This window comes from Entelurus aequoreus, linkage group LG11, assembly GCF_033978785.1.
Source record: "Entelurus aequoreus isolate RoL-2023_Sb linkage group LG11, RoL_Eaeq_v1.1, whole genome shotgun sequence".
Lineage (NCBI taxonomy): Eukaryota > Metazoa > Chordata > Actinopteri > Syngnathiformes > Syngnathidae > Entelurus > Entelurus aequoreus.
The window spans coordinates 66,005,066-66,027,012 of NC_084741.1; positions in this window are offsets into that span (position 1 = coordinate 66,005,066).

A 21,947-nucleotide genomic window follows, 5' to 3' on the forward strand; every position below is an offset into this window, starting at 1 on the left:
TCACAACCCATTTACTGTGGATCCTGTTTAGGTCGACAACCCATTAACCGTGGAACATGTTTAAGTTGACAACCCATTTACTGTGGAACCCGTTTAGGTCTCCAAGCCATTTACCGTGGAACATGTTTAAGTTGACAACCCATTTACCGTGGAGCATGTTTAAGTTGACAACCCATTTACTGTGGATCCTGTTTAGGTCGACAACCCATTAACTGTGGAACATGTTTAAGTTGACAACCCATTTACCGTGGAACCCGTTTAGGTCTACAAGCCATTTACTGTGGAACCTGTTTAAGTTGACAACCCATTTACTGTGGAACCCGTTTAGGTCTACAAGCCATTTACCGTGGAACCTGTTTAAGTTGACAACGCATTTACCGTGGAGCATGTTTAAGTTGACAACCCATTTACCGTGGAACCCGTTTAGGTCTACAAGCCATTTACTGTGGAACCTGTTTAAGTTGACAACCCATTTACTGTGGAACCCATTTAGGTCTCCAAGCCATTTACCGTGGAACCCGTTTAAGTTGACAACCCATTTACTGTGGAGCATGTTTAAGTTGACAACCCATTTACTGTGGATCCTGTTTAGGTTTATAAGCCATTTACCGTGGAACCTGTTTAAGTTGACAAGCCATTTACCATGGAACCCGTTTAGGTCTACAAGCCATTTACCGTGGAACCTGTTTAAGTTGACAACCCATTTACCGTGGAGCATGTTTAAGTTGACAAACCATTTACTGTGGAACCCGTTTAGGTTTACAAGCCATTTACCGTTGAACCTGTTTAAGTTGACATAAGTGAGATAATTACTGGCCTTTAATGGCCAAAGGTATAGATGTGTGTGTCCAAGTTAAGGCTGTCTTCTTTTAATAGATTTATTACAATCTTTGGCAAGCTAGGTAATGTTTGCTGTGGTCTGGAACAACATGGCACACAAACAACTATCTGAAATGCAGCCAATATTACATACAGATAATGTGTCACGAGACATGCAAAACTAAATTATCTACAAAGAGGATGAAAGTAAAGGATATTAAATGAGCTCAAATATACCTACAAATGAAGCATAATGATGCAATATGTACATACAGCTAGCCTAAATAGCATGTTAGCATTGATTAGCTTGTGCATTCACACACAGCATGACACTTTTGGTGGACAAAATGAGACTAAGAAGGAGTGGAAGATTTTACATGTAAACAAACTGTTGCGTCACAGTCCACACTATGGTGAGTTCAAGAACCGCCGCAATTAATAAGACAAAACGATGTTCACCAAATCCTCTCACTGAAGCATACACACAAACATATTAAACAGTGGGCTTTCTAACAATTGGGAAGGTTTGTGTCATGTTTGTCCTCAAACAAAAACTAAAGAGCCGCATGCGGCTCGAGAGCCGCGGGGTTGCTGATCCCCGGCCTCAATCCACAGTGTATGTTTATAACATTCAAGCTTGGCTTCAGTGCACTTTTGCAGGGAGGGGTCATGTTTTGATAACAGCGTTGCTTAAGTCACAAAGCAAACAAAGGAAGACTTAATTATATTAGTAGGTGTTCCTAAAATGAGCTATTTACTGGAGCTACTTTATTTTAAAACAGCTGTTAATAAAATACAAGAAAATATATAATAAATTAATTACTTCAGCTCACTACTGCAAACTACAACAATCAATAAAATTCACATTTTAATTGGAAATATTATTCATTATTACTTTTTAGAATGGCAGGGTTTATTATTATTACAGTACTATACTCTGCAAACATAACAGGGCTTTTAACAAACATCTTATAAATCATTATTATAAGCACCTGGGTTGAAGGTTCTAGTTCGTGTGGTGTTGGACTTGACGGTTCCTGGTTAAAGTTAAAGTACCAATGATTGTCACACACATACTAGGTGTGGTGAAATTTTTCCTCTGCATTTGACCCATCCCCTTGTTCACCCCCTGGGAGGTGAGGGGAGCAGTGGGCAGCAGCGGTGCCGCGCCTGGAAATCATTTTTGGTGATTTAACCAAAGAGGTACGTGCAAACACTCTGTGCACTCTCGGCCTGCGCATGTGAAGCCCTCTTTACACTGCGTTGCGATTGGTTTGGCAGTTTGACTCATACTCCATAATGGCTGGAAGTGAAGTCAAATGAGGTTATTAGAACATAATGTAGAACATCATCTAGTTAGAGGTTTGTTGTTGCGCCCTTTCTTTGAACCTTGGCGAGTCTACTAAAAGTAGCGCTGTCAAAAGATACATTTTTAAATAGTATTAATCACACTTTTGAATTCTGATTAATTGTTAAAAGAAAATGCTTGCATGATTCAAAGGAACTTTAAAAATGGCCCCAATATTTTGACACAAATGCAATGTTATAGTCAAAATATCATACATGGACATTTTTTCATGTTTGAATGCGTGTCCATTTTTTTTTTTTAAATTTGGTAACAGTTTTATTTAAAGTTCTGTCTGTGTTTATTTTGAACACCAGTGGTAGTATGCTCACTCATCTTTTAGTGGCGTACCATTGACCTGATCACTGGCTGTATAACAAACCGCGCTACCTTTCAGGTAACCACCTGCTGTTATTGTTTATTTATGTTATTCTTTGATAAATGAGCTCATGCGTTAACGTGTTAACTTTAACAGCCCTAATATACAGTATATCCAAATTGACATATTCACCAGAGCCCAGACCTAAATCCAATTAAAACTGTGTACGGTTGATGTAAAGGGGGGCTGTGCACAATTACGACACATTTGAAGCATGAGAAAAGCAGCTTTTTTAACATTTACTTTACTTTACATTTACTGTATCCTCATTATACAAAACCAGTAAAGTTGGCACTTTGTGTACATCGTAAATAAAAACGGAATACAATGATTTGCAAATCCTTTTCAACCTACATTCAATTGAATGGACTGCATTTATCAACAACACCCAAAAATGCTTCGCTGGGCCCGAGCTCATCTAAGAAGGACTTATGCAAAATGGAAAAGTGTTCTGTAGTCTGACGAGTCCACATTTCAGATTGTTTTTGGAAACTGTGGACGTGGTGTCCTCCGGAACAAAGAGGAAAAGAACCATCCGGATTGGTCTAGGCGCACAGTTCAAAAGCCAGCATTTGTGAAGTATGGGGGTGTATTAGTGCCCAAGGCATGGGTAACTTACACATCTGTGAAGGCACCATTAATGCTGAAAGGTACATACAGGTTTTGAAGCAACATATGTTGCCATCCAAGCAACGTTATCATGGACGCCCCTGCTTATTTCAGCAAGACAATGCCAAGCCACGTGTTACAACAGCGTGGCTTCGTAGTAAAAGAGTGCGGGTACCAGACTGGCCTGCCTGTAGTCCAGACCTGTCTCCCATTGAAAATGTGTGGCGTAATATGAAGACTAAAATACCACAACAGAGACCCTGGACTGTTGAACAACTTAAACTGTACATCAAGCAAGAATGGGAAATAATTAAACCTGAAAAGCTTCAAAAATTGGTCTCCTCAGTTCCCAAATGTCTACTGAGTGTTGTTAAAAGGAAAGGCCATGTGCTAACTTTTTTGCAATGTGTTGCTGCCATTAAATTCTAAGTTAATGATTATTTGCAAAAAAAATAAAATTAGTTTCTCAGTTCGAACATTAAATATCTTGTCTTTGCAGTCTATTCAATTGAATGTAAGTTGAAAATGATTTGCAAATCATTGTATTCTGTTTTTATTCGCCATTTACACAACGTGCCAACTTCACTGGTTTTAGGTTTCGTACATACCTACTGTCTTTTTGCACTTATTTTCCCCCATTTTACACCGTGACATTTCACGTTTGATCAAATGGCATCACATGACATTTGTATCTTTCCCCTTGTTTTTCTTTGTTTCCTCTGACATAACATAACATACTTTTTATTAAAGCCCCTCCTGTCTACTTGTATGTATTGCCTGCATCTGTGGGTTGTTTGTTGACATAAAGAATGACCTCATCCGACCCTCGTTGGGTTAGAATCCCACAAAGGATGGTGCTCTCCCCCAACATGCATCAAACTGAGTCACAACTAAAACACTTTTGAATCATGTTCAAGGGAGTGTGAAGGACAGCGCTGAGAAGAGGAATGATTTGAGACACAGGTGTTGTGAGTTAAAAGCTCTGTCACAGAACCAATTATGCTCTTAAGTTGAGGTACTACTGTATACAGCAGGGGTCACCAACGCGCTGCCCGCGGGCACCAGGTAGCCCGTAAGGACCAGATGAGTAGCCCGCTGGCCTGTTCTAAAAATAGCTCTTACCAGTGAGCTGCCTCTATTTTTTAAATTTTATTTATTTACTAGCAAGTTGGTCTCGCTTTGCCCGACATTTTTAATTCTAAGAGAGACAAAACTCAAATAGAATTTGAAAATCCAAGAAAATATTTTAAAGACTTGGTCTTCACTTGTTTAAATAAATTCATTTATTGTTTTACTTTGCTTCTTATAACTTTCAGAAAGACAATTTTAGAGAAAAAATACAACCTTTAAAATGATTTTAGGATTTTTAAACACATATACCTTTTAAATTCCTCCCTCTTCTTTCCTGACAATTTAAATCAATGTTCAAGTAAATTTATTTTTTTTATTGTAAAGAATAATAAATACATTTTAATTTAATTCTTCATTTCAGCTTCTGTTTTTTCGACGAAGAATATTTGTGAAATATTTCTTTAAACTTATTATGATTAAAATTCAAAAAAATTATTCTGGCAAATCTAGAAAATCTGTAGAATCAAATTTAAATCTTATTTCAAAGTCTTTTGAATTTCTTTTAAAATTTTTGTTCTGGAAAATCTAGAAGAAATAATGATTTGTCTTTGTTAGAAATATAGCTTGGTCCAATTTGTTATATATTCTAACAAAGTGCAGATTGTATTTTAACCTATTAAAACATGTCATCAAAATTCTAAAATTAATCTTAATCAGGAAAAATTACTAATGATGTTCCATAAATTATTTTTTTAATTTTTTCAAAATGATTCAAATTAGCTAGTTTTTCTCTTCTTTTTTTCGGTTGAATTTTGAATTTTAAAGAGTCGAAATTGAAGATAAACTATGTTTCAAAATTTAATTGTAATTTTTTTCGTATTTTCTCCTCTTTTAAACCGTTCAATTAAGTGTAAATATCATTAATTATTTATAATAACATAGAGTTAAAGGTAAATTGAGCAAATTGGCTATTTCTGGCAATTTATTTAAGTGTTTTGAAACTGGTAGCCCTTCGCATTAATCAGTACCCAAGAAGTAGCTCTTGGTTTCAAAAAGGTTGATGACCGCTGGTATACAGTATTTCGATTGGAATCATTTTAACTAGAAATAATCAGTTTTACGGTCAACATGTCCAATTTTAGTATTCTTAACTGTTACACAAGTGTAAAAACAGTAAGTTAACCCTTGCTATTATTAAAACGCCAATGGAACCCCTCAGTGATTAGTGCTGGAATTCATGAATCCCCAACCGCAGCTCCCCAGTATTGATAAGCACTCATGCAACCCTACCATCAACATGCTTGACTGTAGGCGAGACACAATATTTGATTAATAATTGGCTCTGTGACGATTCTCTTAACTCAAAACAAACTTTCAGATATGTAATATTGTATAAAAAAACCATACAATAGAATATACTAACAACTACAGTAGTTTTATGAAGTAATGTCATAATAACAGACAGCATTTACCTTGGAGAGCGGACTCCTACGATATCTCCCTCTCGCTACTTCACCGCCAAACACATCTGCAGTTTTTCTATATTTTCTGTCACGCCGCGGATTCAAACCCGTGTCTCTCATGATTCTGAGTGTCACCATTCCTCCTCTGGCTGCTCGCTCGGACACGCCCCCACTCGCGCTGGGCGCAGCACGCCCACGCAGTGACAAGGCTGCAGGCAATCACCCATCAGCGCACCTGGGCCTGACGAGAGGGAGCGGCATAAAGAGACAGCGAAGTCAGGAGACCTTCGCCAGAACGTAGCCAATCTCACCTGAGTAAGCATCACGTCTGGCACCTCTCCCTCGTTCCTTGCTCGCCTTCCTTGTGCTCTTCCTCGTTCCTGTCTTGATTTCCTTTGTGTCTTCCACAGTGTCTTCCGTGATCGTGTCTTTCCTCACGACCTCCTCCCGGATTGTTGCTTGCCTTCCCCGATCCTTGACCACTGTTTGGACCCGGACATCGTTGCCTCTCTCCAGCCCCCGACTGCTTGCCTCCCTGCTGACTACCCCTTCGCCTTCCCCTTTGGATTGTGGGATGCGTGTTTGTCGCACCGACAACACCCTCTGGTAAATTCCACATTGTTGATTCCACACGTCGTCTGCATTCACTCACTAGTGGTAGCATACACATCCCACACATTCATCAAAGGTTTAAATAAACCTTTGAAAACGCAGTTCTGCCTTGGTGTCGCCTCCTTCCCTTTGCCTAGTACACAACATTTTCATGGATAAAGGTCCACCATTTACATATTTCAACATTCTTGGCTGGTGTTAGACTCATTCTGCTTCAGTATGGTACAGACTACCAGTGAAACCTCAAATTTCTTCACTAAGTTAGCTAAGTACACCCTCTGTCATGTTTTGGATGATTCCGTGCTTTAATTCAACACCTGTCATCCACTTATACTTCTCAGCACTGTCTTTTACACTTACTTTCTTACTTCCAATGGTTGAAAAACAAAGTTATGACGATCTCTAGCTATATAAGCTAATGCAGGGATGCCCACACTTTTTCTGCAGGTGAGCTACTTTCCAATTGACCAAGTAGAGGAGATCTACCTCATTCATATATATAATTGATATTTATTTATTTATGAAAGAGACGTTTTTGTTAACACATTAAAGATGTTTAACGATAATACAAGCATGTTTAACACCTATAGATTCCAAGAATATAAGTTGGTGTATTACCTGATTCTGATGACTTGCATTGATTGGAATCAGACAGTAGTGCTGATAACGTCTGCATTTTCAAATGGAGGAGAAAAAAAGTTCTCCTTTCTGTCCAATACCACATGAAAGTGGTTGGTTTTTGGTTTCTTAATTATCCAGCTTCCATACTCGTTTTTATACACTTTACAAAAAATACATTGGCGGTAAACTCCGTCGCTTGCTAGCTTGTGCACGCTAGCTTTCTGAGACTCTTATTTTGTTTGCGCAGGCAGGATGAAGCAGGGCTTTTAATTGTGAAGACAGGAACTGTGCAGTCGGCAGGTACGGCGCCAGAGTCTGTTGAAATAAAAAGTGTTCCTCGACTTCCTGTCGGTCATTTTTTCTTAATGATCTGGCAGAAGCCAGCGTCATCTCACAAGACCCTCGGGTGCCGTGAATGTTTTTTTGATTGATTGATTGAGACTTTTACTAGTAGGTTGCACAGTGAAGTACATATTCCGTACAATTGACCACTAAATGGTAACACCCGAATAAGTTTTTCAACTTGTTTAAGTCGGGGTCCACTTAAATTGATTCATGATACAGATATATACTATCATATATACTATCATCATAATACAGTCATCACACAAGATAATCACATTGAATTATTTACATTATTTACAATCAGGGGTGTGGAGGGGGTGGGGGGAGGATATGGACATCAAGTAGTGGACATAGAGAGAGAGAGAGAGAGAGAGATCAGAAGGCATAAGAAAAAGAAAAAGTATCTGCATTTGATCGTTTACATTTGATTATTAGCAATCCGGGGAGGGTGTTAGTTTAGGGTTGTAGCTGCCTGGAGGTGAACTTTTATTGCGGTTTTGAAGGAGGATAGAGATGCCCTTTCTTTTATACCTGTTGGGAGCGCATTCCACATTGATGTCAATCAAGTGACGAAAGTGAAGTCTTGGTGAAGATTGATGATCGCTAATTTTTAGGTCTATTTGTTTAATGCCTGGCTGGCAAAAGACTGACACACCCTCCGCGATCGATCAGTAGCTCGCGATGAACATAATGGGCACCCCTGAGCTAATGCTAGCGAATAAAACCAGCTGTTTTGGCAGGAGTTCTCTGTGACATTTGCTACGCAAACTAATGGCGGGGGTGCTTGGAACTCAAAGTTTTGCTCTCAACTCTGAGAGACAGCTCTTATCTTAAAACACTCTTCAGTTGGACCTTGATACTCCTATAAAGCTGTACACTGGCTACTTGGAGTTTACTTTCTATTAGGGTTGTACGGTGTACCAGTATTGGTATAGTACCGCGATACTAATGATTCATATTCGGTACGATACTGCCTCTGAAAAGTACCGGTCACGCACCGCGCTCCTGTCGTCGTCATGTCGTGTCATTGCTGGTTTGTGAGCAGAGGAGCATGTTCGGCAGCGCACAATAATGCCGTACTTACAAGCAGACACAGTGTGTAGACAGAAAAGGGAGAACGGACGCATAAAGGTGAAGTTATAACACTGAAACGCCCTCAGGAAGAGGTGATTTAAGACATGGCTTGGTAGCTAGCGGCTAACGTCCATCCGCCGTTGGCAGTGATTTAGCTACTTCTAAATCACTAATCCTCGCCTCCATGGCGACAAAGTTTCTTACAAGTATCATCCTTGCAGGATGAGGAATAGCTAAACATGCTTCACTACACACCGTAGCTCACCGGCGTCAAAATGTAAACAAACGCCATTGGTGGATCTACACCTGACATCACTGTAATGATACCAAGTACAATAGCGTATCTTGTCGATACTACTATAATTACGTCTATGTTTTGGCATCACAACATCTTTTGTTTAAAAAAAAAAAAATGTTTATAAACTCAGGAAATACGTCCCTGGACAGATGAGGACTTTGAATATGACCAATATATTTTTCATTTCATTTCATTGTTATTTATCTCCTTCATTGATGTGCATCTTTGATCGATTGACAATTATACCACAATTATTCAACTATACATTTACACACCAATGCCTGAGAAGGAGCAGGATGAAGAAAAATCTCATATTTTCCTGCCCCCTTCAACATAATACGTAGTCTTACTTAATGATATCATATAAACCAACAATTACATCCAAATATAACGAAAACACACAAAAAAACACAACAAGTGCAAAACTTCATGAAGTACAAACCGAACAAAAAAAACAAAAGAAGTAATATACACCTCACGGGATGATACAAAACAAATATGATCCTGTAACGACTTGGTATCGGGTCGATACCTAAATTTGTGGTATCATCCAAAACTAAAGTAAAGGATCCAAACAACAGAAGAATAAATGATTATTACATTTTAACAGAAGTGTAGATAGAACATGTTAAAAGAGAAAGCAAGCAGATTTTAACAGTAAATGAACAAGTAGATTAATACTTTATTTTCTACCACTTGTCCTTAATAATGTTGTAAAATAACAGAATGGAAAATGACACACTATGTTACTGCATATGTGAGCAGACTAAATTAGGAGCTTTTGTTTGCTTACTTACTACTAAAAGACAAGTTGTCTTGTATGTTCACTATTTTATTTAAGGACAAACTTGCAATAAGAAACATGTTTGATGTACCCTAAGATTTTTTGTTCAAATTAACTATTTAGAAAAATACACAAAAGTATCAAAAAGTTTTGCAATAATTTTGATACCGGTACCGGTACCAAAATATTGGTATCGGGACAACACTACTTTCTATAGGTTTATCCCTTGAGAAGAGGTAGAGTAGTAAAAATGTGAGAATGTGACCATAAACCTCAAACTGTGCATCACAGACAAACCATCAAGAGGGACACAAATGCACCTGCACTCACTCACGTTTGTCACACATCCTACAAACGTTGCAGCTCATCTCCACGTTGTGGGAGTCGGTGTAGCGGTTGCCCGTGCAAGGTCGACACGCAATTGCGCAAGTGCTTTGACGGCGCTGAATCATGTGTTTTCCTACAAGATAACAAGTGATTGACAGCGAGACTGCACGCTATTCAATGAACGAAGACAGAGTGCAAAGAGGGTGTGTGTGTGTGTGTGTGAGAGTTGTACTGTTTAAATGTCACAGCAGCACTGACTCATTATGAAAACCAGACATTTTGTTTTTCAAATCGCAGACCACCTTCCTCTCTACAACGACTCTGTCTTCCAAGAAGATACTTCCTCTGATTGTTTGAGAAACTACCCAACTCCTTTAAAAGTTGTGTCACACTGCGTCGGTAATGGCCTTTAAGCTGGCCTCTGCTCAGTAATTTTGGCACAAAAACCAGAACAGGATAGATGTAGACCCAAGAGAAAGCGTCACACTATTGACTTAGGTCAGCAAATAGAGGCTCAGGTGGAAAAAGACCAGGATGAAGCAACATGTTGCTGTTCAGATAAAAACAACTGGGGGATCAATATATCTTTTAGTTGGCTGCCCACAGTACCAAGTGAGCATCTGTGGTACTGCTTTAAATTGGTTTAAGTCCTATCTAGCAAACTTTCTGTGTAAATGTTGCTGGTGTAGGATCCTGTGCTGCTCCTCGGTCATCCGGGGTCCCGCGGGGCTTAATTTAAAGGCCTACTGAAATGAAATTTTCTTATTTAAACGGGAATAGCAGGTCCATTTTATGTGTCATACTTGATCATTTAGCATTATTGCCATATTTTTGCTGAAAGGATTTAGTAGAGAACATAGACGATAAAGTTTGCAACTTTTGGTCGCTAATAAAAAAAGCCTTGCCTGTACCGGAAGTAGCGTGACGTCACAGGTTGTGGAGCGCCTCACATCTGCACATTGTTTACAATCATGGCCACCAGCAGCGAGAGTGATTCGGACCGAGAAAGCGACAATTACCCCATTAATTTGAGCGAGGATGAAATATTTGTGGATGAGGAAAGTGAGAGTGAAGGATTAGAGGGCAGTGGAAGCGATTCAGATAGGGAAGATGCTGTGAGAGGCGGGTGGGACCTGATATTCAGCTGGGAATGACTAAAACAGTAAATAAACACAAGACATATATATACTCTATTAGCCACAACACAACCAGGCTTATATTTAATATGCCACAAATTAATCTGCATAACAAACACCTCCCCCCTCCCGTCCATACAACCCGCCAATACAACTCAAACACCTGCACAACACACTCAATCCCACAGCCCAAAGTACCGTTCACCTCCGTTTAGTTCATACAGCACATATATTTCCCCAAAGTTACGTACGTGACATGCACATAGCGGCACGCACGTACGGGCAAGTGATCAAATGTTTGGAAGCCAAAGCTGCGTACTCACGGTAGCGCGTCTGCTATCCAACTCAAAGTCCTCCTGGTTGTGTTGCTGCAGCCGGCCGCTAATACACCGCTTCCCACCTACAGCTTTCTTCTTTGCTGTCTTCGTTGTTCATTAAACAAATTGCAAAAGATTCACCAACACAGATGTCCAGAATACTTTGGTATTTTGCGATGAAAACAGACGACTTAATAGCTGGCCACAATGGTGTCCCAATATGTCGCTACAATCCGTGACGTCACGCGCAAACGTCATCATACCGAGACGTTTTCAGCAGAATATTTTGCGGGAAATTTAAAATTTCACTTTACTAATCTAACCCGGCCGTATTGGCATGTGTTGCAATGTTAAGATTTCATCATTGATATATAAACTATCAGACTGCGTGGTCGGTAGTAGTGGCTTTCAGTAGGCCTTTAAGGACAGAATCAGAATCAGAAGTACTTTATTAATACCCGAGGGGAAATTAAGATTTTCAGCACAATCCCATTCAAGATCAGACAAACATTACAGGGAGACAGAACAGGATCGCTGACAGGTCTGCCAACTTCCGGCGCCCCTTACAAAAAAGGTGAGAAACAGGTAAACGCTGGGAATGGGGGGGAGGAGGGGTTAAGTAAAAAGAAAAACATATTCAGTCTAAGCCTGGGCCCCTGGAGTCATATAGAGCAGTGGTTCCCAATCACCGGGCCGCGGCCCGGTACCGGTTCGCGGACGGATTGGTACCGGGCCGCGCAAGAAATTATTATTATTATTATTATTTTTTAATTAAATCAACATAAAAAACACAATATATACATTATATATCAATATAGATCAATACAGTCTGCAGGGATACAGTCCGTAAGCTCACATGATTGTATTTCTTTATGAAAAACAAAAATTAAAAAAAATTAAAAAATTCCCCCCCCCCCCCCCCCCCCCCCGGTCCGTGGGACAAATTTTCAAGCGTTGACCGGTCCCCAGCTACAAAAAGGTTGGGGACCACTGATATAGAGGAGTGGGCCACATGGTCATGACTTAGAACAGCTAGCATGTCATCCAGACTGGTATCTCTCCAGGGATTATCTTTAAAAGCTAGAGTATATAGACAGGGTCTTTCATAATGACTGTGAACGAGGCAAAATTCCAAAAAAGTGCAGTTCCCCTTTAAGTATTGTGCATACGTATAGGGCCACTACTCGCTAGTAAATACTGGTTCGACACTAAAACAACAACAAAAATACAATATATTAAAAGTTATTTTCTGCAAGACTTTGTACAATGCATTTTGGGGAGGATGGTACAACTAGCTAGTAGTGTTGCCCCGATACCAATAATTTCGTACCGCTACCGGTACTTTTCAATACTTTTCGATACTTTTCCAAATAAAGGGAACTTTGAAAAAGTGTAAATTTTGGCTGTATTTTAACAGAAAATATTGCAATACAATAAACATGTGTTTCCTATTGCACTCAAAGAACAATTTTAGAAGGTTAAAATATAAATTAAAGGGCATTAAACACATTGTGTTGTTCTTGTTGCACTCAAAGAACAATTTACAATTTTCCATATTACATATAGTCTGCAATAATCAAAGATTAGATTAGAACATAATAAAAAAGCTTTATTTACAGTATATTAAATTATTCATGATTTATGGTTGCCAATCTTGGTATGTGCTTTAAGAAAAATACAATTATTAGTAAGTACTTAAAACAAAACTATGGATAAATGTACCCAGATAAGCCATGTAGCAGGTAAAACACATTTTTTGTTAAAGATAAAACACAAATTGTACCAATTTGTTACCAAATTCAGTCATTTTACTTGCACTGGTTAAGTTAGACTAACTCCGCTAATAATTGGCAGCTGTGTGCGCGTCTACGTATCTACATGTTATGTATCTACGTGTTATGTATCTACATATTATGTACACACATGTGCACAACAGTGGAACTGTTGACTTATGAGAGTAGCGTACAGTATGTGTGTTTGTGAGAATGTCAACGTGTTGTCTGAGTGACATCGGTGAGTGAGTGGGCTAGTACAGAGAGAGAGGAGCGCGGGTCCAGTTGTATCCTGCAAAACTAATAATAAAGCAACCATCCATCCATCCATTTTCTACCGCTTGTCCCGTTTGGGGTCGCAATTGTCGGCCTCGAATTCTGACCGGAAGGCGGATCTTAGCAGACCAATTGCGGGGTAAAGTGAACTGAAGGGTACGTCTCCCCCGCGCTCCTCTACTACGGTCTGCACCGGAGCCGAACAGCAGGACAGGTGTAACAACAACATCATTACCTGTCACTCTTTATAAATCCTTGTGCAGATCTGAATGAGTATTATTTAAATGTTTACCTAAGTTTGAAGCAAAGGTGTTAATACTAATCGCCACATTTGGCGAGGCGTGTATTGAAGCAACACTTGAAACGTGACGTTTCCTTGTTTAAAGCGTCACCTTTATCGTTGGTTTTGATGTCCAAATACCTCCATATTGCGCTTCACCACCCTCTTTATTAACCAGTATAATTGCTTTTTTTTGCCATTGTTCCTCTCCAAGAAGTTATTGCTTGTATGCACTTTGTGTGTGCGTTTTGACACACTCAACACCATGTGCCTCGGCTCTGTAGTCACAGCTAAACTCGGATGAAAGAACGGCACCGGTACTTTTCAAAGGCAGTATAGTACCGATTTCAATCAATTAGTATCGCGGTACTTTATTAGTACCGGTATACCGAACAACCCTACTAGCTAGTATATAGTAGCACTAGAATACAAGTTTAGGTGTATGTTTACACTGATGGCAGACTGAGCTAGACAGTAGATACACAAATTCCTGTATGTGGTCCTTTAACAGTAATCGTTTTCTTATGCCCCTACAAAGTTATTATCTTGGTAAAGGCAGTTTTGATACAGATGGTATGTTAGATGTTACTACTAGATTGTGTAAGTGTACTGATGTTGTCACAAGTGGTTGCAGATAGAGCGGTGGTGGTTGGGGAAGGTCCAGCGTGACTTCACCTTTGGTGATCTTTCTGTGGGGAAAACAACACAGGGAAAGACCTTTTGTGTGTGTTTTGTTAGTCAGTGTCACTCATCTCATTTACTTCTCGTCGACTGTGATACACTGAGCGCTCCACCGTTAAGCACCCTCTGCTTGAACTAGTTTAGTATTTAGCCACAAAACGTGACTTGTGAAACAGGAAGTGTCGAACAGAGAGTTGACATGATGACTCAACACAATGACTTACTGCCATGTTTGAGATGACCGTAAGAGAAATACACGCTGGGAATTTGTAGACTTCTCTGTGCTCACGTACTAAACTTATGACTTTGTGGGTTTTTTCAGGTTCCATTCCATTCGGATACAATATACACAGTATCCATCCATCCATTCATCCATCCATTGTGCCTTGAAAAAGTAGTGAGGGGGTGAACACTTATCTTGTGATTTACTTTACCTTATAAGTTGTTATCAATTGACACCAATACAAAAAAAACCACACTTTCACATGAAATGAGAATTTTTGTTTTTGCAAATTCTTGCCAAAAAGGCAAATTCAATTGAAATTGATTGTATTTACAAAATCAATAAAAGGATGGAATATACAAAGTGGGTGAATACTTTTGCAAGGCGTTCATATTAATCTAAATTAGTGCTGTCAATCAATCAAAGTTAATTTACATAGCCCTTAATCGCAGGCCCCTTGGAGGAATGCACAAACAAACAATGACATCATTCATGATAATGTGAGAGTCCAGTCCATTGGGGCCTAGCAGAGGGTTGAGTAGTGGTCCACATGGTCATGACTTAGAACAGCTAGCACGTCATCCAGACTGGTATCTCTCCAGGGATTATCTTTAAAAGCTAGAGTATATAGACAGGGTCGTAACAAGAATTTTACAAATTCCGAGGTCAAAAATGGTGGCACAAGAGGAGCCTTGAAAGGCTGAAATCGTGGGTATCACAGCTCCATATAACTATTACGATGGATGTCCTTATGGCTTGTGCAGCCCTTTGAGACATTTGTGATCAAGGGCTATATAAGTAAACTTTGATTGATTACCTTCAAAACTTTTAAAAATTACTATGAGTTAGAGTGTTTGGCCTATTATAACATCATTAAAACATACGTTTAAAAACTTTAACTTCAACCTGTGTTTAAACTCACGACCTTCTGTTTTAAAATTAATGTCCTAGTCACGCGTGCTACGAAGTGTGGAGAGAAATTTCTCTTAATATTTTGATCAGTGACATAGCATGACGTATCCAGGAATTCATATTTCATATGACGTTCCTTGTCATTCATTATTTACATTTGACGTGTGCTTCTTCACACAAAACGCCCCTATGCTCCTTGACCCCCACAGATTTCGAAGCCCTAAGCACAGCGCGTGCTGTGCGTGTACGGGATGGCACCTGACTGACGTGACAGCATTATACAGACAGCGTTTCACACCAATTTCATTGAAGTAAAACCAACATTAGGTAAGCCAGCATAATGTCATGTTGATGTTATGTTGACAGCACATTTCGGATTGGATGATGTTTAAAGTAAAAGTGGACTTCATTGTGCAACGATGTTGTCTGGAGTTGGAGCGGGTTCAGCTGTGCACGGCAAAGATTGTATATTGAGAGAGGATGATCTACCGCACTGTGATGTCCAGCGCACACGATGTACCACACAAAGTATATTTGCTGTCAGTCATATCATCTTCTTCTTGTCACTTAAAAAATACAGAGGACATGACCTCGGTGTCCTCAATGGTAGTTACGGCCATGTATATAGATTAGTTTCAACGTGGGACTTAAATGCTTCTGACCAAGGCCACCTGCTCAGTGGTCTTGTGGTTCGAGTGTCCGCCCTGAGATCGAAACGTCGTGAGTTCAAACCCCGGCCGAGTCATACCAAAGACTATAAAAATGGGACCCATTACCTCCCTGCTTTACACTCAGCATCAAGGGTTGGAATTGGGGGTTAAATCACCAAAATGATTCCCGAGCGCGGCCACCGCTGCTGCTCACAAGGGGATGGGTCAAATGCAGAGAGTAATTTCACCACACCTAGTGTGTGTGTGTGACTATCAGTGGCACTTTAACTTTAACCTTCACAGAGGTGGCATTTTTAACTGTTCATTCTGTGCATTCAATTCCAGAGAAAACGCTCCAGAGCCTGCAGACTTATTTTTGGCTCTGGCAATCACTAATAAGCCGGCGTTCATGGAACGTATGTTTCTAGAAAAACTGTTGAAATACTGTATTTAATCGTGATTAATCGCATTGTCCGTACTTAACTCATAATTAATCCTGATTATTCACATACAGATGATAATATAGGTAATATATTTTAAGTATCTCAGACGGATCATTTTCAAGTTTGTAATACCCTCAACATGGAACTGAAGAATTTGTTTGCTTTATGCAAATGTTTATTAAACTATTAAACTCTATTAAACTTTATGCTTTTTTGATTAGCTCAACACAAAATGAACACAAACACTATGTTAAAGACACTCTATTGCTCATAACAACACACATACTCTCTTACACTTGCTTACCACTTCTGACAAAGACATAATTAAAAAATTTACCTATTATGAATGACAATTAAAATAATTGCCTTGGTGTAAAAGGGGCCGCCCTTAACATTCGCATGCCCTGGATTTCCTGAAAACTGAGGAGGCAGCCCGCCAACATGCGCATGTTGGCTGAAAACATGCCAACATGCGCATGTTGGCTGAAAACTGAGGAGGCAGCCCGCCAACATGCGCATGTTGGCGGGCTGCCTCCTCAGTTTTCAGGAAATCCAGGGCATGCGAATGTTAAGGGCGGCCCCTTTCACTAAACGGTATTGATCGGTTGCAGAATTTGGGCTGTTGACACCCAATAGGCAATTTTTTGGTTGTAGTTGTTTGTTTCGCCCTTTCCGGCGTGGTGGTGGGGATGGGAAAGTGGTGTACTGTGACCGCGGCGCCGGTGCGTTTTCCCCCATACAATGTGGGCCGATTATTATCGCATAAACCTTGACAGCCCTAATCTAAATCTAAATAAATAGAATTTAAAAATAAAAAAATTATATAAAAAAAATAAATATATATATATCCTATTGTTTCTTATTTTTCATTACATTTTTTGTATTTTCGCAAAATAAATGAATATAGGCCTACATAAAAAGTCAATAATAACAACAATTATTAATGCTTTACACCACCAATCATAATAACATGTAATATTTACATATTTTGGTCATTGTAAGCAAATTAATTTCACAGGTGCATCACAACGTTCGTTTTTTCCTTCAACAACAACACTACGAATCATGGCAGACTTCACGAGAGACGACAAATACTACTTTGGGACAAGTGATGATCCAGAACTTTATGTTTTTAGCCTGAATATACGAAGGATGAGCGACAAGTTTTAGGAGCTGAGTGCTAAGCAGATCCAGCTTAAAGGCCTACTGAAATGAATTTTTTTTATTTAAACGGGGATAGCAGATCTATTCTATGTGTCATACTTGATCATTTCGCGATATTGCCATATTTTTGCTGAAAGGATTTAGTATAGAACAACGACGATAAAGATTGCAACTTTTGGTATCTGATAAAAAAAAGGCTTGCCCCTACCGGAAGTAGCGTGACGTAGTCAGTTGAACATATACGCAAAGTTCCCTATTGTTTACAATGATGGCCGCATGAAGTGAGAGAGATTCGGACCGAGAAAGCGACAATTTCCCCATTAATTTGAGCGAGGATGAAAGATTTGTGGATGAGTAAAGTGCAAGTGAAGGACTAGTGGGGAGTTGAAGCTATTCAGATAGGGAAGATGCTGTGAGAGCCGGGGGTGACCTGATATTCAGCTGGGAATGACTACAACAGTAAATAAACACAAGACATATATATACTCTATTAGCCACAACACAACCAGGCTTATATTTAACATGCCACAAATTAATCCTGCATAAAAACACCTGCGTGTTTGTTATGCTAGCTCCTAGCTCCTCTGCTAGCTCCTAGCTCCATAGAACACGCCAATACAATTCAAACACCTGATCAACACACACAATCACTCAGCCCAAAAGACCGTTCACCTAACCCAAGGTTCATAAAGCTTATATATTTTTAAAAAGTTACGTACGTGACGCGCACATACGGTCGTTATCAAATGTTTAGCAGCCAAGGCTGCATACTCACGGTACCTGATATTCAGCTGGGAATGACTACAACAGTAAATAAACACAAGACATATATATACTCTATTAGCCACAACACAACCAGGCTTATATTTAATATGCCACAAATTAATCCTGCATAATAACACCTGCGTGTTTGTTATGCTAGCTCCTAGCTCCTCTGCTAGCTCCTAGCTCCATAGAACACGCCAATACAATTCAAACACCTGATCAACACACACAATCACTCAGCCCAAAAGACCGTTCACCTAACCCAAGGTTCATAAAGCTTATATATTTTTAAAAAGTTATGTACGTGACGCACACGTACGGTACGGTACGTGTTATGCTAGCTCCTAGCTCCTATGCTAGCTCCTAGCTCCATAGAACACGCCAATACAATTCAAACACCTGATCAACACACACAATCACTCAGCCCAAAAGACCGTTCACCTAACCCAAGGTTCATAAAGCTTATATATTTTTAAAAAGTTACGTACATACGCAAAAAAAAGTTGCGCACATACGGTCAAGCGATCAAATGTTTAGAAGCCAAAGCTGCATACTCACAGTAGCACGTCTGCGTCTTTGTCATCCAAATCAAAGTAATCCTGGTAAGAGTCTGTGTTGTCCCAGTTCTCTACAGGCGTCTGTGTATCGAAGTCAAAAGTCCTCCTGGTTAGAGTCTCTGTTATCCGAGTTCTTCCATCTTGACTGCATCTTTCGGGAATGTAAACAAAGAAGCGCCGGCTGTGTACTGTTGTGGCTGACTACGTTCGAAAAATACGTCCATTTCGCACCGACAACTTTCTTCTTTGCTTGCTCAGCTTCCTTCTCCATAATGCAATGAACATGATTGAAACAGATTCACGAACACAGATGTCCAGAATACTGTGGAATTATGAAATGAAAACAGAGCTTTTTCGTATTGGCTTCAATGTGGAAGGCATACCCGTGTTCCCCGGTCTACGTCACGCGCATACGTCATCCTCAGAGGCGTTTCGAACCGGAAGTTTAGCGGCAAATTTAAAATGTCACTTTATAAGTTAACCCGGCCGTATTGGCATATGTTATAATGTTAAGATTTCCTCATTGATATATAAACTATCAGACTGCGTGGTCGGTAGTAGTGGGTTTCAGTAGGCCTTTAACACTGCTTAACAGCTGGAACACTAAAGCTTCCTGCAGCAGAATTGCTAAGTGCTGAACAAGAAATCCAGACTAGGAACATAATAAAACAATCACTTACTGTAAAAATGTCTGCTCTCATTGTAATGCCGATTAGATGGGATGTTTATATCTTCCCGTTCGGTAAAATAATAATCATGAACCAGAAAAAATAAATTAAAAGGTGGCTGCTAACAAGCGGGTTTTTTTTGTGTCTTTCTCGCCATCTCCGGGTCTAAGTTGAATGTCAAAATTTACCAACTTTTCAGGTTATGAGATGTAAATTAAGTTTTTTTTAGGCAGTTTTTGGAGGGTTTTTACAGGGCTTTATGGGCGGAATAGATGACTCCCATTAGCTGCATTATTAGCCACCTTAATTACCGTAATTTACGAGTAACAATGCATAAAAAACTAAAATATGTGGTCTTATCTTACATAGGGATTGTGAATCATAGGCAAAATTTAAAAAAAGTGCAGTTCCCTTTTAAACACAATACTTATCATGGGTTATTTTTTGGTAATATTTAAAAGTAAGGTCATCCTTCCCAACCTTCCACAAATAACTTTTCTCATCTAATGTACGGAAAACGGGCTGTGGAACTATACCAGGGGTCGGCAACCCAAGTCGTTGAAAGAGCCATATTGGACCAAAAATACAAAAACACAAGTACAACACATGACGTAAGGGTCTATATTAGCTATAATAGCCTACTATCAAGATGACTTTACGTTGCAAGCTGAAGCAAATCTTTGTTGACAGAAATATTGAAATGTTATATTTATTCTACACATTTTTACAACATTAGAAACCATTAGTAAATCAGAGGCTACTCAGAAGATGAGATAACTCCTGGAAATGACTGGCTTTTAATGGCCAAAGGTATAGATGTGTGTGTCCAAATTAAGGCTGTCTTCTTTTAATAGATGTATTACAATCTTTGGCAAGCAAGGTAATGTTTGCTGTGGTCTGTAACAAAATGGCACACAAACAACTATCTGAAATGCAGCCAATATTACACACAGATAATGTGTCATGAGACATGCAAAACTAAATTATATACAAAGAGGACAAAAGTAAAGGATATTAAATGAGCTCAAATATACCTACAAATGAGGCATAATGATGCAATATGTACATGCAGCTAGCCTAAATAGCATGTTAGCATTGATTAGCTTGTGCATTCACGCACAGCATGAAACTTTTGGTGAACAAAATGAGACAAAGGAGTTGAAGATTTTACATGTAAACTGTTGCGTCACAGTCCACACTATGGTGAGTTCAAGAACCGCTGAAATTAGTAGGACAAAACGATGTTCACCAAGTACTCTCATCGGTGAAGCATACACACAAACATATTAAACAGTGGGCTTTCTAACAATTGGGAAGGTTTGTCTCATGTTTGTCCTCAAACAAAAACATACTAAAACAAAAAAAATATTTTACCCCCATCTTTTTACATTTTCAATCCTTTTTTAAAAATGCTCAGGGAGCCACTAGGGCGGCGCTAAAGAGCTGCATGTTACTGATCCCCGAACTATACCATGCAGTTGGCCAGCTGGAGCTCCTAGAGCAGGGGTGTCAAACGTACAGCCCGAGGGCCGGATCAGGCCCGCAAACAGGTTTCATCCGACACGCGGGATGAGTTTGTTCAGTATAAAAATTAACCTGAATTTTTTTAATGAAAGAAACATCTGTTCTAAATGTGTCCACTGGATGTAGCAATAGCTATTATTTGTATATTTGTAGACGATTCTATATACTGTATGTACAAAATAAACCACTTGATGTTAGTACACCAGTCGAGGAAAATGATCATACTACATCAATAACGTACTGTAATTTGATTTTGATATTTTTTTTAAAATCTTGATGGATTGAAAATTAACACCAATGAGTTGACTAATGAACATTATTACATAATTTATTCAGAAGAGATAGGCTCCAGCACCCCCCGCGACCCCGAAAGGGACAAGCGGTAGGAAATGGATGGATGGATGGATGGATATAAATAACTACAAATAAAGTATACATACTATTAACCGCAACAGGTAATTGTAAAAAAAAAAAAAATATATATATATATATATATATATATATATATATATATATACAATATATATATTTTTATATATATATATATATATATATATATATATATATATATATATATATATATATATATATATATATATATATATATATATATAAATTGCCTGTCTTTCTGATGTCTTTATCAACCATTGGTCCCTTCAAAATGTCTCTTTTTGTTTAAAATGTATGTAGTATGTCCTTGGTTGGAATTTAATTTAATTTAATTTAATAATATTATATTTATTTTACCGCATTATATGTTATCTTATTGTAAATATTGTAAATTCTGAGAGTGTTGTGTGAGCTGAGAGGTATCTGAGCAAAATTGTCTTTA